This window comes from Equus quagga, chromosome 14, assembly GCF_021613505.1.
Source record: "Equus quagga isolate Etosha38 chromosome 14, UCLA_HA_Equagga_1.0, whole genome shotgun sequence".
Taxonomy (NCBI): Eukaryota; Metazoa; Chordata; class Mammalia; order Perissodactyla; family Equidae; genus Equus; species Equus quagga.
Genome location: NC_060280.1, coordinates 13,126,959 through 13,142,852, shown reverse-complemented (window position 1 = coordinate 13,142,852; position 15,894 = coordinate 13,126,959).

Genomic DNA, 15,894 nt, shown 5'->3' with positions numbered 1-15,894 from the left:
TATGCAATCCATCCTGAAATACTTTTCATATATCAAACTCCAAATGTTTGTTTTTAAATTGTTTTTTCTTATTTCTCGCATTGCTTTATAATAGGTGCTACCCTATATGGTAAAATACTGAGTCAATGGGTAGTGGACAGGATGTATGATATTTAACAAATACTTGGTTTAAACAAGTTTGGCTTTATTCAACAAATTTCAGTTTGGCCACTGACTTTTAAATAGTCTGTAGGGTTGCTTATTACAACTAACAAGTAGGAACTGAAGACTGAATTATGTTTAAGAATGGAAGAGGGAGAGACCAGAATTATGTTTTTAGAAGTATTTTCATCAATTTATTGTTTAAATATGCTGGGTTGTTTTTAAGTCTTGGTTCTTATATGTAAATAGAAGAGCTGCCTTCTAAAATAACTACACTGGTAGACCTTTTGTCTTCATCTCCAAATAGAGAAATCCTCATTCCAATTAATTCATATATTATTGGACATTAACATAATTCAAGATTGGAATAAATTTAGGTCTGTTGGTCCATGTGGCCTGGTGTCCCAGCACCACATTAAACATTGTGGGTGTCTTTTAAGCATGAACATTGGGTTTTTGGGGTTTTTTTCCTTGTCAAATTGGGGAAGGGGGGACATTAAAAGAAGACGGATGCCATGCCATCTTGATATCCCTACTAAAAAAGTACCGGGTGGGAAAATACAAATTATCTTTATGCAGTGAAACAACTATTCAGTGGAGAATTTAATGGCACCTTTTCTCTATCACTGGTAATTTCTTACCTGAAATACACTCCTTCCAAGTGAGTAATGGAACTGAACCCCTGTGTGTAAGTGGTCACTGGTGTCGACCAGGTTGTTGGTATTTCTTCAGATTTACTCAAATGTGACCTTTCTGCTCTCAAAATTCTGCTTAATCAGAACAATCACTTCAAACTTTCTTCTGTACCTTCAGTTCTCCCAGAATTGAATTTAAAAAAACTACTCCAGTTTTAATAACTTGTTTCTATTACTGTCTCTACTTCCTCACGATGCCCACCCCTCCTCAATCCACTGCAGCATGGCTTCTACCCAATTTTGATAGAACTGCATTGAAAACTACTTTAACCAAATCAGTGATTCTTCCTAAAATGTATTTTTCAGTTCATTCCTTGCTTGACTGTTAGCAGCGCTTGGCATTGTAAACCAGTAGTCTTCAAATGAATATACACTTCTCGGGTACCTGAAGGGGCTCAACAGAATTAGTTTCCTGACCCTGTACTTCCATGTGCACATTCAGGGTCTCCCTGAAAACGACTCCTTTTACGGTAGCCTTTCTTGCACAAGAGGAAAGCAAAGCAATACCTCTCAGCCACGCAGGTCTGCCTCACTGTGATTTAATTATATCCCAGGAAGTAATGTCTCATGGCTTCAAACAAAGGGACAATTGGAAACCTTGGTGTTGAGGCCTAAATGACTCCTTTTGCAAGTCTACCCATTTCCAATTAGATGCCCTCAATGAAATTGGCAGAGAACTAAAGTCAGCTGATAGATTTATTAGAAATACATTTTGATGAAAGATCACTGTGCTATTTGGCCCAAATTGCAAGAGTTCAGAGGATTGAATCAGATTTATAAAACCTATTAGTTTTTTCATGCAAGCAAGGTTTCTCAATGCTTGTTTCTGTAAAAACAGAAAATTTTCTCCTTTAGGACTTTGAATTGTGTGTGTGTTGCATTTCCTATCTCCATGTCATTTTCAGTTTAATCCCTGTTTTCTGTTCCCCTTAGGATTTGAGCACTGTATACTCTTATTCCAATTTTATATTCATTTTAATGATTATTTTGTAATTTTTTTCCTGAGTTCTGCCAGCTCGTCTCACTCTTGTTTCATCATATCTTGTATTTCTGATGTCTACTCATTTTATAGAGATGAATCTTCCATTAAGATATTAAGGTCATGAAATGTTTAATCATACTTTTCAACTATTTTGAGACAGTATTTCCTGGTGAATGTTCTTCATCTGCCATTTATTTTTCTTTATCCTTTTCTATTTTAATATCCTTATACAAAGCCTGTGCTAGTTTTTTATTGATTGATCAACTGCAGATATTTACTGAGCACATACTTTGTGCTAAGCACTGTTCTAGCCACTGGGAGCACAGCAGTGAACTGAGTCAGTCCCTGGAGGGAAGACACAATAAATATATATCAGATGTGATCAGTATTAAGAAAACAGGGTAAAGGGATGCAATGAAACAAACAATAAGCTAGGAGCAGCAGAGGGTTGTGAGATGAGTTCAGAGAGAGAGCAGGAATAAGATCTTTAAAGCCATGATATGAACTTTGGATTTTATTCTGAGGAAAATAAGACATTAGAGAGTTTTCTACTAGAGTAACATGATCTAATATAGTTAAGTGGCTGTTTTTGGGGGAAAAAAAAAAACTCAGGGAGTCAACGGTGAAAATCGAGAACACAGTTATGAAATTATTACAATATTCTAGGTGAGCACAGGGACTTGGACTAGGGTGGCAGTGGTGGAGATAATGAGAAGTAGACTCTGGATGTGTTAGAGCCGACAGTATTTGCCAAAAAATTGGATGGAGCATGTGAGAGAGGAGTCAAGAATGAACTTTTGGAAGAATGGAATTTCCATTTACCTAGATAGGGAAAACTGGTGACTCATCTTTAAATGAAGTTCTTCTCAGGTCTTTGTAGGATTTTCACGTTGGGGAGGGGTCAAGCTCGTAGAAATTTTTTTTCATGATCCGTAGTTATATGTGTGAACCTCACTATAGGCCTGTTCACATTGCAGGGTCTCTCTTCCCTTCCTGCCACTCCAACAGACTGGTCCTGCAAACAGCCTCACCTTACAGAAGACACTTTAGCTAGGTTTCTCAGATTCTGCAGAGGCAGGCAGCCCCCTGTACTCTCCTTTGATGTTCACTACTTTTTCAACTCTCACCCATTTTAGAGTTGAATTTCAAGTGTCTCCTGGTTTTGTTAAGCTGTAGTTTGCACTTCCTTTTCTTATTCTTGTTGCTTCGGGGTGATTTCCAAGAGAAGAGAGATGACTTCACTCTTCTGTCTTGAAACTGGAAGTACACATTCACTTTTAATGTCCAAATTACTATGACTTGTTTGATTTCTGAACTTTAGCTCCCCACCCCACTCTTGGAAAGCATTCCACAGTTACTTCTAGCATGGGAAAAACCAAAGGAATATCTCACGAGGTATGGCCACCACAGTTACCAACACTGCCTTCCCTATTCTCTCCAACTCCCAGAACTTGTGCACTGCCCTCAATGCTGCTTCAAGGAGCCCAACTCACACTACTGAAGAGGGTGCCTCTTGTGCTGTTGCCAGTACCAAGATGTTGCCTCCTAAGGCCGAGTTTCATATGGAGACATTTTGCCTGCCAGTCTTTTCAAATTATGTGAAGCCATTTCCTAAAGGATTGTTATATTAGAAACAAGATCAGTCCTGAAAACTGAGGCTCACAGTTAACGTAGTGACAATGAAGCTTAGCTTTGAGCTTCCAAACAGCCAAAGCCAAGGGAAAACACACCCTTGTCCCTAGCTGAACTGGCGCTGTGCTTTCTTTTATAAAGCAGACTATTGGTATTAAGTTCCAAGTGGAACGTAGATGTGGGTCTTTCTTGTCCGAGTGTTCTCCTTAGACCAGTGGGTCTCAACCAGGAGGGATTTTGCCCCCCAGGGAACATTTGGCAATGTCGAGATATTTTTGTTTGTCACAACTGGGAGGTGCTACTGGTATGCGGTGGGTATGTAGGCCAGGGATGCTGCTAAACATCCGACAATGCACAGGACAGACCTCCACAACAAAGAATAATCTGGCCCCAAATATGAACAGTGTTGAGACAGAGAAACCTTACTCTTAGATCCAGGTAAGATGGGCTCCTGCCTTGGGGCCCATGCATTACAGGGCCCAGCTTATCACAAATACACACATATTTATCATGGAGCATGTGGGTCCTCTGTCACTCAGAGTCTGCCAATCACATAGTGCAGCCTATAACCTTAAATATTTAACTGTGTGACCAGGAAAATTCTCCACATCTTTTGCCCTTTGTCCTTGAAACAATAGGTGACTGTCTAAATTTCACGAAGTTTTGTGGGGTTTGCCACTGTTAACGTCAGAGATGGATACTGCTTCCAAGTACAGGAGAATTTGAGTGGCAAAACTGTTTCAGTAAGAGAAAGACTAATTGATTTGTCAAATCCTTCCCATGTGGCTATAATGGATTCTTGCATAATAAGATATTGTTTCCCAGGAGTGGGAAATAGAGTAAAAAGGGCCAGCATTCACATAATTGGAGGCCCTGAAAGAGAGTTGATAAAGTATGTGGAAAATCAATTTTTAAAGAGAAAAAGAATAACAAACTTCCCTAACTGACAAAACCTACCCACTCATAGATTTGAGATACATGAATCCCAAACTAGATGAAGACAAAATCGCATCTAGGCATATTAGAGTAAAAGTGCTGTGAACCAAATTCAAGAAGAAAAGTAAGTACAAGGGGGAAAAAAGACATATTATCTTTAAGAGTGCAAGAATAAGACAGTTGACTTCTCAACATAAATAAAAGCCAGAAGACAATGTAATGATATCTCCAAAGCACTAAAAAAAAAAATAACCACCAACTTAGAAGCCTATACCCAGTGAAAATCATCTTCAAGAATAAAGGTAAAGGAATTTGTCCTGGCCAGTCCATGCAGGGCTTCTGATCACTGAGAGAAGGGAAGCACATGCAGCGAGTCCTACATTCAACCCAGATTTCTCCCTGAGGTCATTTTTCAACCACAGTACAGGAAACGAGCCCAAACAGAAGCGGCAGAATGGCTGGGTGGAAGAAACAGACTAGCATGCAGGACTGTCACGGAGATGGGATTTGCAGGGAAGAATATTGGAGACAGGGGTGCTAGAGAGCCTCCAGATCTATATAAAGACTCTCCCCTAGGTCCTTGGCTGACTCTCAAGCTGCACATGAACAGGGTGAGATGAGGGGAGTCCATTGAACAGCTGCTTGGAGACTAATAGCTACACAGCTGCTCAGGCTCTTAGCCACAGCTTTTGGGCCGGGCAACCCACTGTGAGGGGAAAAGTGGTACCAAACACTGACCTCACACTTCTTACCTTTCCTCCTTTCCTCTGGATCTTGGCTCCATAAATTCTCACAGCTTTGATAGCTCTCCAGTGCCCTCAAATTTTTTTTTTTTAAATATTTTAGCCTCCTTTTCTATTTGTTCTCAGTGGGCAAGTTGGTTCAAAGCAAACTTGTCCACCATTGCTGTAAGCAGAATTCTTTTTTTCTATAAAGTATTCTGGAAATAAAGATTTAAAATCCTAAATAAATGGAGGAATATATCACGTTCATGGATTAAGACAATCAATACTGTAGAGATGCAATTCTCTAAAGTAATCTACATGCAATGCAGTCTCAATAGAAAAAACAAAAACAAAAAAACATCCAATTGAGGGTGGGGAGCTGAAACTTGCCAATTGGTTCTAAAATTGATAAGGAAATGCCAAAGACCAAAAATAGCCAAGACATTTGTGAAGAATAAGAACAAGATAGACACCTTGCTTTCTTGGGTATCAACACTTACTATGAACCTCCAGTAATTAACATAGTATGATATTGGCACAACAATAGACAAATAGACAATGGAATCGGAAAAAGAGCACAGAAATAGATTCACACATACACAGACACTTGATTATGACAAAGGCGGCACTGTACAACAGCAGGAGATGATAGATTCTTCACTAAGTTGGATATCTATATGGAAAAATGAAACCTGATGCCCACTTCACACCCTATTTAAAATTCAGTTCCAGGGGCCAGCAAGGTGGCACAGCAGTTGAGTTTGCACACACTGCTTCGGCAGCCCGGGGTTCACTGGTTTGGATCCCAGTGTGGACATATGCACCGCTCATCAAGCCATGCTGTGGCAGGCATCCCACATATAAAATAGAGGAAGAAGGGCAAAGATGTTAGCTCAGGGCTAATCTTCCTCAAAAAAAAAAAAAGATAAAATTCAATTCCAGATAGATTGTAGATCTGTGAAAAGCAAAACAATAATGCTCCTAGAAAATACCATAGGAGAACATTTTTATGACTTAATTACAGGAAGACTTTTTAACAAGATGCAACCCCACAAACCACAAAGAAAAAGATTTACAAACTTGGTTACTGTAAAGTAAGTAATGTCTATTAATTAAAAGACACTATGAATGTGAAAGCCAGAGTGGGAGAAGATATTTGCCCCACAGGTAGTTGATAAAAGGCTCTGTGTCAGATACCTCTTGTGGTCCACGTCCTCTTGGCCTCCGTTTCACTGTAGCTGTTATTGCTGCAGGATCTCATTTTAGCTACAACTCTCATTTGATGGCCCAGGGCTTCCTAGCTGCCCCAGTATGGGGTTCATATGGGAATCACTCACACATGTGGGGTCTGGAAATGAGAGGGACTTAACACCTCATCAGGGAACCCTTGGTCAATGGGGGCCCTTAGCTAGAAGAGAAATGCCCTTCTCTTTCATAGCTCCAGTGGATCATTTTCAGGTGCATTTTACAAGGCTCTTCAGAAGGGCCCGAGGAGACTGAGCCCAAGTTTCACACAACAGTGACTAACTTGTGAAGGCACCCTTCTACTGGTTTCCCTTCCTTTCCTTTCCACAAGTTCATTTCCCAAATAAACTCTCTGCCTGCAAGCCCTTGCCTCAGGCTCTGCTTTCTAGGAGTAACCCAGGCTAAGAGAAGCTTGTATGCAGAATCCCTACAAATCAACAAGGAAAAGACAAGAGTCTTGACTACTTCACAAAAGAGAAAATTCAAATGGTCAATGCACATTTGAAAAGATGCTCAACATCATTAATAATCAGGGAGATGCTAATCAAACCTACTTCATACTTATCAAAATGGCTAAAATTTTAAAAAACTAGTAAGATTTGAGTACCTTAATTATCTACTATTGTGTAATAAATTACCCCAAAACTTAGCTTAAAACAATAAACACTGGGCTGGCCCCATGGTGTAGTGGTAAAGTTTGGCATGCTCCCCTTTGGTGGCCCGGGTTTGTGGATTCAGATCCCGGGTGCGGACATACACCACTTGTTAGCCATGCTGTGGTGGCGACCCACATATAAAGTGGAGGAAGATCAGCACACATGTTAGCTCAGGACTAATCTTCCTCAGCAAAAAAACCAACAACGACAACAATAAATATTCATCTCACAGTTTCCATGAGTCATGAATCTGGGCTTAGCTGGGTGCCTCTGGCCTGGGGTTGTCTCACAAGGCTGTAATCAAGGTGTCAGCAAGGGCTGCAATCATCTTGGGGTTTGAACTGGGGGAGGACCCACTCCCAAGCTTACTCACGTGGCTGTTGCAGCTCCAGGTCCTTGCGGTCTATTGGTCAGAGATGTCAGTTCCTTGCTCCATGGGTCTCTCCATAAGTTAGCTCACAACATGGCTTCCCTCACAGTAAGCAAGTAAGAAAGCAAAGGAGGATGCCCAAGACAGAAGCCAGTCTTTTCGTAACCTCATGTTAGAAGTGATGCCCTGTTGTGTTCTGTCACATCCTATTCATTAGAAGCAAATTGCTAGCTTCAGCCCACACTTATGGAGAGGGGCTTACGCAAGTGCAGATACCACGAGGCCATCTCAGGCCATTGGGGGCCATCTCAGAGGCTGCTACCACAGCGAGGATGTGGAGCAACTCATATTCTGAGGGTGGGAGTACAAATTAGTACTACAACTTTGGCAAACAGTTTGGCATTTTCAGTCTAAGTTGAAGCTATGCTTATCTTATGACCTAGCAACTCTACACCTGGGCATGTACGAAAGAAATACGAGTGCATGCACACCGAGGGACACGTATAAAAATACTAAGAGCAGCATTATTTGTTACAGTTCCGAACTGGAAACGCCCAGGTGTCCTTCAACAGTAGAATGGATAAATAATTGCTGAATATTCCATCAGTGGGTACAACAGCAAAATCAGGGAAATACAGTGACAGGGATGAATATCATAAACACGTTTAGTGAAAAAAAGCCAGACACAAAGGAACGCATTCTTTATTATTCCATTCACACACATTTCAGAAAACAAAGCTGAGCTATAGTGTTTGGAGATGCCTGATTAGATAGGAAAACAATAAAGAAAAAGCAAGTAAGTAGTTACCACAAAAGTCAGGAGAGTGGTCATCCTTTATGGGACAGGGAGGCCCTACTGAGCATGAAGGGGCATGAGCAGGGCTTCCAGCATCCTGGCAAACTCCGAGTTCCTGGCTGAGGTGGTGGTTACACAGGTGTTTGTTTTCTGGTCATTTACTGAGCCGTACATTGTTATTTTGTGTACCTTCTATATGTATGCTACATTTCACCATACAGCAAGCTTTCACAAAGCTACACACGCACTCACGTCCTGTTATCCAGCCATGCAGGCCTAGCAGCGGGTCTGGCGCAGGGCAAGTGCTCAGAGTATGTGAGGCAGCATCCATTTTCAGGACTCCTTCAGGTGGGAAGTCCTGTCTGCCTCACCTCTTGACCGTGACAGGCACTGGAAAGAAACCCTGCCGTTTGCAGCAGGGTTTGGCCTGGACGGGGCTGAGGCGTCTCTCTCTGTGAGAGGGCCCGATTTTCTCCCACGGTCATGGCAGGAGGCAGGAGTGAGGGCCACAGGGCTGGCTGAGGGGACCTGGGGTCACTGACAGGGCGCTTCTGGAGCAGTGACTGGAGCTCAGCTCTCAGAGACAAGCTGCCTGCCCCGCGTGACTTCAGCAGGGAAGGCTCAAAACCCTCTCTAACCACCTCCCCCGCAGAACTTCAATGAAAAGGTCAAGGGAATTTTCCTCTCCTTTAAATGGAACGAATCTTTCTTCGGCCCAGAAAGAATTATTTATCAGGTGTTCACGGCACTCGGCGCGCTTTTGCAGGGCCCAGCCTGCTCTGAGGCACAAGAGACAACTTTCCTCCTGGAAGCTCAGTTTATAGGACAACTTCAAAGCCCAGGTCCTCAGAGCAGGGCACGAGGCTCCAGTGTGGGAACTGACATCAAAGGGGCGTGCACAGGTGGATCTGATGTTGGGGCGGACAGCCGCAGGGCTGCAGGGGGGCCTCAGAGGACTCACCTGTCCTCAGCCCCTGGAGGGCTCAGGGAGGCACCTGGCAGTGGCACAGCCTTGGGAACGCCAACTTCAAAAGCCCCGGGCCGTTGCTTTCCTTGCTGCAGGCAACTGTCTAAAATGGCAGACAGACGGCGGAGGGCAGAAGACCGGGGCAGGGGGATAGCAGAGGACCCCCAAATCTGTTAATCCTGCCGATTCAGGGAAAGGAGACGGGGTTTAAAATGTGGAAGAACCACCTGGAGCCCTGCTGTTCACAAGGATTGTCCATGATCGTACAGCACGGTAAGCACTGGTTGAGTGCTCCCATGCCAGGGATGGTGCTTAAGGATGATGTCATTCGGTCCTCACAATCACCCACATAAGTAGGTACCATTATTCCCATTTTTCAGAGGAGGAAACAGAAGTAGAGGCAGGTTCCGTGACCTGCCCAAGGTCAGAGCTAATAAGGTTGGCTTTGAATTCCACCCCCTCCCCCGCTCTTACCTACCACTCAGGGAACTTAGAAATAGGGCACAAGGGAAGCTCGCTGGGCCTAAAGTATGAAACAGTAACACAGAGCAGAGAGAGGCAAAGTCATCTGAAGAAGAGAGAAGGCTCCCTGGCCAGCAGGCCTTGACTTCTTTCATTCTCTCATTCATTCAACAAATTACTTAGCGCCTTCTTTGTGGCACATATTGTTCTGGGCACCAGGAATAATATAATGAACAAGACAATAAGCCTTGCTTTCATGAAGCGTATATTCTTGTGAAGTAGACAGGCAATGAACAAGTAAACAAATAGATTAAAGAATAAGATTGCGACGTGTACTAAGTGATTATAATTTAAATGCAGGTAAACGATAACTAATCTATTTTTTCTAGTGTTTCCAAAGGAGCTGGGAGCTGTGCTTAGCATTTTCTATGTAATAACTCACTTAATCATCACGACAACTCCACTGAGGTAGTTGCTAATATAAATCTTTATTTTACAGGTGGGGAAACTGAGGCATAGAGAGGTTAAGTAGCTTGCCAAGGCCACAGGGCTGGCAAAATAGCACAAACAGGATTAGATTCCAGCAGCCTAGCTCCAGAGCCTGTGCTCGCTACCTCCTGACTGCCTCCTCTCCACGGTGTCAACCTACCAATAAGGGACTAGCCAGCCCTTGTCACATAGAAAGGGGGCACCTGAGGGGCCATGCCATCTTACTCTGTCCTGAGTGAGGATGCTCTTGTTCAGAAATGTGGGCACCAGGTCTGTGGGATGGGGGCATCCATCAGTGGAGACAGGACCTCAGGCTGGTGGTGCTCAGTGACACCAGGACTTTCTAAGGTTGCCCTGGTCCTGACACTGCCAGGCAGCCTTCCAAGGAAGGCCTGGCCTCTGGTGGTGGTGGAATGTCAGTGAACACTAGTAGGCTGGCAGTTGGGTTCACGCCCAATTTTCTCCACCTGTCCCCTGAGCCCAGTCAGTGTGATCATAGCCCTGAGAGACAGCCCCACTCTCAGTGCTGACAAATCTGGTTTCTGAGCCCCAAAATCTACAGACCAATGGCCAGGTCAAGTATAGCAAAGTAACGCCTCTCCGTGGGATCCCTAGGTCATGCTCGCTGTCAAGTCACAGCCATAGTGGCAGCTTCCATTCTCTGAGCACCTACTTCTCACTCGGCACTGTGCTAGGCACTCTCCCATGGGTCTCTTCACGCTCTCTGTGAGCTTGTCATTCTCACCAGAGACAACTCTATTTCAAGTGACCTGGAATCCCGGCCCACAGGACAGCTCCTCTTTCCAAGGTAACAGCAGCCAATGTAGTGGTGAAAGGCTCTCTGGAGTCAGACATAAGCTCAAATTTCAACTCAGTTGCTTACTAGTCGTGGAACTATCGTGCCTCAGTTTTCTCATATGTAATCTGGGAATAATACTACATACAACCTGGGTAGGCTAGATTACGCGACAGTGGAAAATAAAGCCTAAAATCCCAGGGGATGAATCCATCAAAGTTTATTTCTCACTCACGCAAAGTGAGCTGTGGGCCCTGCGGCCTCTCCTGGGTGGTCCCTTTCCAAGTGGAGATTTAGGACCAGTTGGCTTCCATCTTGTGGTTACACCATCCACAAAATATGTGGCACCCAGGCGGCCACTGCAGGGGAAGAGAAAGCTGGAGGGAGTGCACTGGCTCTCAAACGCTCCAGTGTGGCTGCAGGAGAATGAGGAGAGGATCTGTGGTAGACGGTTTCCAAAGATGGCCAGTGTCCATTCTTTCCCCTCCTGTGCGTGCATGCCACTCCTCCCATCACAAGTAGAGCCTATTTCCCTCTCCTTTAATCTGGCTGGCCTTGGGCCTTGCCTTGGTCAAGAGAATGTGGAGGAGGTGACCCTGCACCAATTCCAGACCTACTCTTCCCTTGGAAGCCAGCTCAGGTAAAAAGTCCGACTACATTGAGAACGTCACGCTGTAAGAAAGATCAAACAACAAAGGCGGAAGCTGTACGGAAAGATGCAGATGCCCAGCCTGCTCCCAGCTCACCCAGCCATCCCAGTTGGGGTGCAAGACACGTGAGTGAAGAAACCATCTTGGACATCTCAGTGCCACCCCCCAACCCCACACCCTTCCCAACACCCATCACCACATGGAGCAGAGGACCTGCCCAGTGGAGCCCAGCCCGGATTGCAGAACCATGAGAAATAAGAAATTGTTGCTGTTTGGGGCCAGTTTACTACACAGCAATAGAAAGGAGGTCTGTGTGTCCCTGAGGGAGGGGGAGGAAGAGACAGAGAGAACGTGTCTGAGCCCCATGGAGAGAGCACCTGAGCAGAAGCTTAAAGAACAGTTCTCCCCAGGGCTCTGAGTGAACCTGAGCACACACGGCCTTGCTTTCAGTCCCAAGAGACATGAAACTAGGGAGCAAAAGCTCTCCCGCGTGTGTGCAGACGGCAGCCTGGGCTTGGCCAGGGAGAACTCTGCGGAGAGAAACACTCCCCTGGCACTTCAGGCGTTTGTGGCTTGGGGACAGGGCTGAAGCCAGGCAGGGGCAGTTCTCCTGGAGCACAGAGGCAATGGCTTCATGGCCAGAGGACACCAAGAAGCTGCAAGTGAAAGAACTACAACTCGAGAGGACTACTGTGAGCTCAAGCAAGACAGGCCTGGGGTCTCGCAGAAATTACCAGAAGAGACGTGGGCGGAGGACCCCCATTGTGAGCAGAGACCACAAAAGCTGAGTTGTTACTGTCACTGGTACGGCACGTGTGCCCCAGGAAATACAGGTAACAGCAGGGAGGCCTGAATGTGAGAGCCAAGAAAACTTATTTCAGAGTATATGAGAAACACCCTTGGGGGCTCCCAGAACCAGGTGGGAGGAATTGAAGGGGCTGGCATTCCCAAAGCTGTGGGCAGAAAAGACACCCCAAGAACTACTGCTTAGGGGCCGGCTCCGTGGCCGAGCGGTTAAGTTCGCACGCTCCGCTGCGGCGGCCCAGGGTTTCACTGGTTCGGATCCTGGGCGCGGACATGGCACCACTCGTCAGGCCACGTTGAGGCGGCGTCCCACATCCCACAACTAGAATGACGTGCAACTAAGATATACAACTGTGTACGGGGACAGGGGGGAGGTTGGGGAGATAAAGCAGAGAAAGAGAGAGGGAGAAAAAAAAAGATTGGCAACAGTTGTTAGCCCCAGTGCCAATCTTTGAGGAAAAAAAAAAAAAAAAGAACTACTGCTTATTACTGGGAACCTATTTATTAGCCTGAACCTATTTCGACCTCCCCAGGCCAGTCTCCTAGGCTGGAGATTTGGCAAGGACCCTGAAGGGACTTTGTGGAGATGCCCAAGCCCTAGATTCTTCTGGCTGGGACCTGATTTTCCGCTCCTCCCAGGGACGAGGCCTCTGAACCCGAATTCTGGGCCTAGAAAGGAGGTGCTTTCTAGATCCAAGAGGCCTCCGGAGCCAGAGACTCAGACCAACAGTGAGCCAGGGATTCAGTGACGGGGGCTGTGTGCCTTCAGTGGGCCAGGAGAGCCCCCCCGGTGTGTGGGGAAAATGAGACTCCGTGGATGCCTCCAGGGCCCTGGGCCAGGATGGCAAGAGGGACCACTGCTGCAGCCCACACAACTAGCAAATTGTCCCAAGTCATCACATCAGTTAAGGATTGAGATGCGGCTCAGGGCTCAGTGGGAAAGCATCTGTGACTGATTAGGGATGTCAACCCAGGGGCTGAGGATGGTGGCAGCTCCATCTGACTCTGTGACCTCAGCCGAGGGACTGTGCCTCTCCTTCCCTCTTAGTTCCCACGCCCAGTGTGAGCAGTGAAGAGCTCCTTATTCATGAGGACAAAACCCTCGTCCATCAGAAGGAGCCCCTAATAAGCGCTTCCGGGCTCTCCATGTAAAAGCCCCCGAGTAGCTCAGCTGGGAATCCTCTTCCCTGTCCCCTATGCTGTCCCCAGTGTGCTCAGAGAGGTCCTTCTTAAGGTCTGTGTGTGCTGCTCCAAAGCATGGGGCTCAGCCTCTCCCCACAAACCACGACCCTTCCTGGGCTGGCCTGCCCCCTCCGCTGTGCAGGCATGTCCACCCCCACGCACGCCCTCGCTCCAGCCTCATCTGCATTTAACATCCCTTGTTTGGCTGTGGCAGAGAATACTCAACAGACTCATATTAAAAATGCCCTTTAAAATTCAAAAGCTTTGAACTAAAGAAATACCTTGAGAAGTTTTCATGGAAAGTTCAGCTCCACTGGTTCAATTCACTACACTTAGATGCACCTTTTCAAATAATAGGGAAAAAATGTAACAGGGTCAGACCCAATCAATATGCTTGTTCAAACAGAATTGCGGGGACTGTGATGTGCACACATTTTGTGCTCTGCCTTTGTACCCTGCCACTCGCTCTGAAGAAAGGTTTCTTTGCTCAGAGAGCAATGAAAGTGGTAGCCTTTGGAGTGGAGGCGGCAAAGCAATGGTGTGTTTACCGGGCTGGGAGGGGCTGCCATTTTTCACATCCCCCCAGCTTCATCCCTTTGTTCTTCTCATAACAGTGAGCAACCCACATGGGCAAAGTCGCCTGAGCACCTGGCGTCTGATGCTGAATTGGAAGCAGAGGGCTCCCAGCATTCGCCTGCCGTGTCTCAGAAATATGATTTGTGGATTAGACAAATAATTTGCTGCTTCTTTCCCACCCTTGGTGAGAACTCAAAGGGACTTGCCATGGAGTACTATGCTGTGGTTGGGGGAAAATTCCAAAGCCCCAAATGGGCTCCTGTCTGGCTGAGTCAGGGTCCCCATCTCTCCTCACCCCCGATGCCTCCCATCCCCAAGCTGACCTTGGCAGATAGGGGCTTCCCTGGCCTTGGGCTACGACCTGCAATAGCCAAGAAAATTCTGGAGAACCCAGCTTAACTGAAGGCAGCCAAGGGAGTTGAGGGAAGGGAAGGAGGAAAGGGCAGTTTCCACCCCAGAGCCAGACGTCAAGGCAGGCAGAAAAGTGAATGATGGGGAGCAAAGAAAATGCTCGTTTCCAGCACCTCCATCAGTCTGTGTGCATCGACTTCACGTACATTCACAAATGCACATACATCTCAACTTTAATCATGGAAACGAGGCCCTGGATATGCTGAGACTCTGGGCAGTTCGGGAGGCTCCCACGGGGATTAGGAAAAGATTTTATTCTCAGCTCCTGTTTCATACCAGATGCTTAAATATTCTCATTGGTTCTTGCTAAGATTAGATAAGATATCCTGGGCTCAACCTGGGCCCAGGTTAGAGTTAAAACTCAGGAGCACATGTCAGCAAACAGAAGCAGGAGAAGCCCACTCATGTCCCCTTTGTCAACCGCAATCCCATCGTTTCAAACTCTGCTCAGGTCCTGTGGTCCCCTGTAAAGAAGCGAAGCTGGAATCATTGGGCCACATGCAGTTTCCCAGACTGGTCTCCATCAGGAGGGTCCCTGGCCAGCCATTACTTTCATGGACGGCCCCATCTTAGCTCAGGTAACAAGAGCCCTCTCGAGGGGTTAGAGAAGGGGGCCGGGCCATTCTGCCTCTTACACGGGATGCAGCTGGAGCGTGCCTTCTCCAAACTGCACGTCTCCTCATGGGGTCTGAGCTGAGGGCGTGTCACATTCTCTGCAGACTGAAATTTGGGTCACAATCCTTCCAGAACAGCTCCCCCTCCACCCTGATGGTGCTGAGAGAACAGTGAGAGGCACCATGTTCCCTCAGACATCGGGCTGTGCGCGTGAAACAGGGACTGAGACCAACAGTAAAAAACCACTGACACGTTTCCACTGAGAAAATGCCTACAGACGGTCTCCCTGTGGGGTGTTGCCTCCGTTCCTTGTTTTGCCTTTGCACTCAGTTATGGAGGAATCCGCCCCGACCCCTACTCTCATCTGCTGTAGAGATTATCTCCAAGCAATGCTCAAAACCGGGGTGCATCTTTTATTTTAAAATTCAAAAAAGAGATCAGTAGCTAAAAAAGCAGCAGTGTCCCCTGTTCGGAATACCTTGGAATCTATTTTCCCCAGTTTAAATAGTTGGAAAGTTACTCTAAACCTCGGGTGCTCTTCTTGGCAAGAAAGAAAAACTGCCATAACAACTTGGAAACATACACATCCCTAAACTGAACGGGCCTCTTGCCTTCTGTTTTAAGCCTACATCACAAGTCAAAATGAATTAAACACAAATCCAGTTTGCAACGGTCCATCACTAACCCACCTCATTGGAAGGAGCTGGCGGCGTGTGGGTTGGAAGGGGGCCCGTGGCGCCCCTCCTGCTATCTTGGATTGCAGT